We start from the raw sequence: 1,959 nt of genomic DNA on the forward strand, positions 1-1,959 counted from the left end.
GCCCCTCGCCAAGGTGGATGGAAATTTCCACTTTTTTTGGATGATTATTGACCGTCAGACTCCAGAGAATCTTTCTGTGCTGCTTTGGTTCGGACTGGGCCAAATACCTGGTGCCTGGTTTGCAATAGAAGGTTTTCGACAAAATCCAAAATAGACCAAAAATTTCGCCAGAGGCGACCTGCCACCTTCGAGACCTGCCTCTCGTTCGGCTCGAGCCAAGGATTCCGATGACATGAGGCACGTGGCCTCCTGGCGGACGAACGCCTGGGGAGAGTGCTGGCTTTAGATGCCGTACTTCCGCCGTGCAGCAGAGCCAGCACCGCCGGGCCGGGACCGGGGCGGTAGGCCCGACGCTGCAGACGGGAGGGTCCTGTACTGTCCCCCCAGGCGTTTCAGAGTCTCCCTGACTTGCAAGAAAACGAGATGGGGCGGGCGGCAAGTTCCAGCTTTCCCTCCCTTTCTGCACTTCAGCATGTTCGACGCCTTTAGCTAAGATCAAGTGTAGTATCTGTTCTTATCAGTTTAATATTCGATACGTCCTCTACCCGGGGACTATATATTAAAGTCGATTTTTTTTGGCTCGGAGCTGGAGCCATAGGAGCTTGTCTTACCCACTGCGTGGCTGGTTGTGCAGTGTCTCTCCAGGAGCAGTGTGCTTCCCAGCACTAAGGAGTTGCTGCTTGTGTGATGAATAGCAACAGAAAAAAGGAACAGGGCTTTGTCCTGGCTCCCCCTGAGGTCTGCTCTTGCAGATGCTGCGTGGTTCACTGTTTTATTGAGGGAATTCTCCTGGGATGCATCCCCACCTGAGATGTGACAGGTCTTTCACTACTTGAGGCTGATCCATCCGAATCAGATTAATGTTTGGTTAAAGGGGGAGTCATCTAAAACATATGGGGCCACACCACAGAGACGCAGTTAAGATGCCAGTCTCTACTAATGAGCTGATGATCTAGATCAGGTGTGATTGGTCAGGTGACAGGCTTACCGCATTCAAGCTACGGTGTTGAGGCCTCCAGGAGCAGCGGTTGGAAACACTGATCTAAAACCAGGGTTAGGAGAGTAGGCTCGACCGCCCCAGCACTTGGCGTTTGCAGGCAGTAATGGGGAAGACGCCGTTCATACCTTTACTGAGGCGGGGGGTTCACCGTTGATGGCGGTAGAGGCGGAAATGAGCCTCTGACTGGCATGAGCCTTCATACTTACCTGGCAGGGGGAGACACTGCACTTGATCAGAAAGCCCAGTTTCCCACTGGGCTGAGGCACCGTCCATTACACTCGGCTTGATGCTGACCTCGCAATTCCCAAATGCTTGGGAATCGACTGCAGGCTATAGTGAGGTAGGGGACTGCGATTCGCGCTCTCCCTGAAAGTGCTGGTGAAAAAAGGCAGATGGGTTTTTTCTCTGATCTTTTTTTATACAGGCGTTTGTTCACAGTCAGAGAGAGCTATTTCCAGGGCCGGGGACTTTCCAGATCCCCTATGCTTGGTATAGATTTGTGCGTGTGGCAAAAAAAAAAAAAAAAAAAAAAAAAGTCACTTGCTGACTCTTGAAAATGCAGGCTGGTGGGTTCAAAATTCTCACAGACCTCACTTTTTCAACCTCCCCCCCCCCCCCCCCCAGCATTCTTTATGATGACTGCTGCGAGCTGTAGCTGTTTTCACTTGATTGTTTAGTTTGTCCTCTTTTTCATTTCCCTTTTCCATTTTTTTCACCTTACAAGCGCCACCAAAGACGGGCCACAGTACAGCACACCTTTGTACTCCTAGACCTGGGCCCAGAGCAGCGCGCAGTACGGCTGAGTGCAGGGCTGGGTGAGAGTGATCCTCATTCTCTCTAGGCAGGTTATAGCCATTTTTAGCAGCCGCAGGCCACCACGATCCCTATCAAGATCGAACGTTTTGAGGGCCTCGCCAAGGTGGATGGAAATTTCCGCTTTTTGGATGATTGACCGTCAG

General features: G+C 51.6%; 2 non-coding genes across 2 annotated transcripts; both read left to right on the forward strand.

Moving 5' to 3' along the window:
* The first annotated feature begins 470 nt into the window (after window positions 1-470).
* Window positions 471-661, forward strand: LOC122143509. Its single transcript, XR_006159203.1, has one exon. It is a non-coding gene; the product is annotated as a U2 spliceosomal RNA (small nuclear RNA).
* A 537-nt stretch (window positions 662-1,198) lies between these two features.
* On the forward strand, window positions 1,199-1,370 carry LOC122143508. Its single transcript, XR_006159202.1, has one exon. It is a non-coding gene; the product is annotated as a U1 spliceosomal RNA (small nuclear RNA).
* The last annotated feature ends 589 nt before the right edge of the window (window positions 1,371-1,959 follow it).

Source organism: Cyprinus carpio, unplaced genomic scaffold, assembly GCF_018340385.1.
Source record: "Cyprinus carpio isolate SPL01 unplaced genomic scaffold, ASM1834038v1 S000005855, whole genome shotgun sequence".
Lineage (NCBI taxonomy): Eukaryota > Metazoa > Chordata > Actinopteri > Cypriniformes > Cyprinidae > Cyprinus > Cyprinus carpio.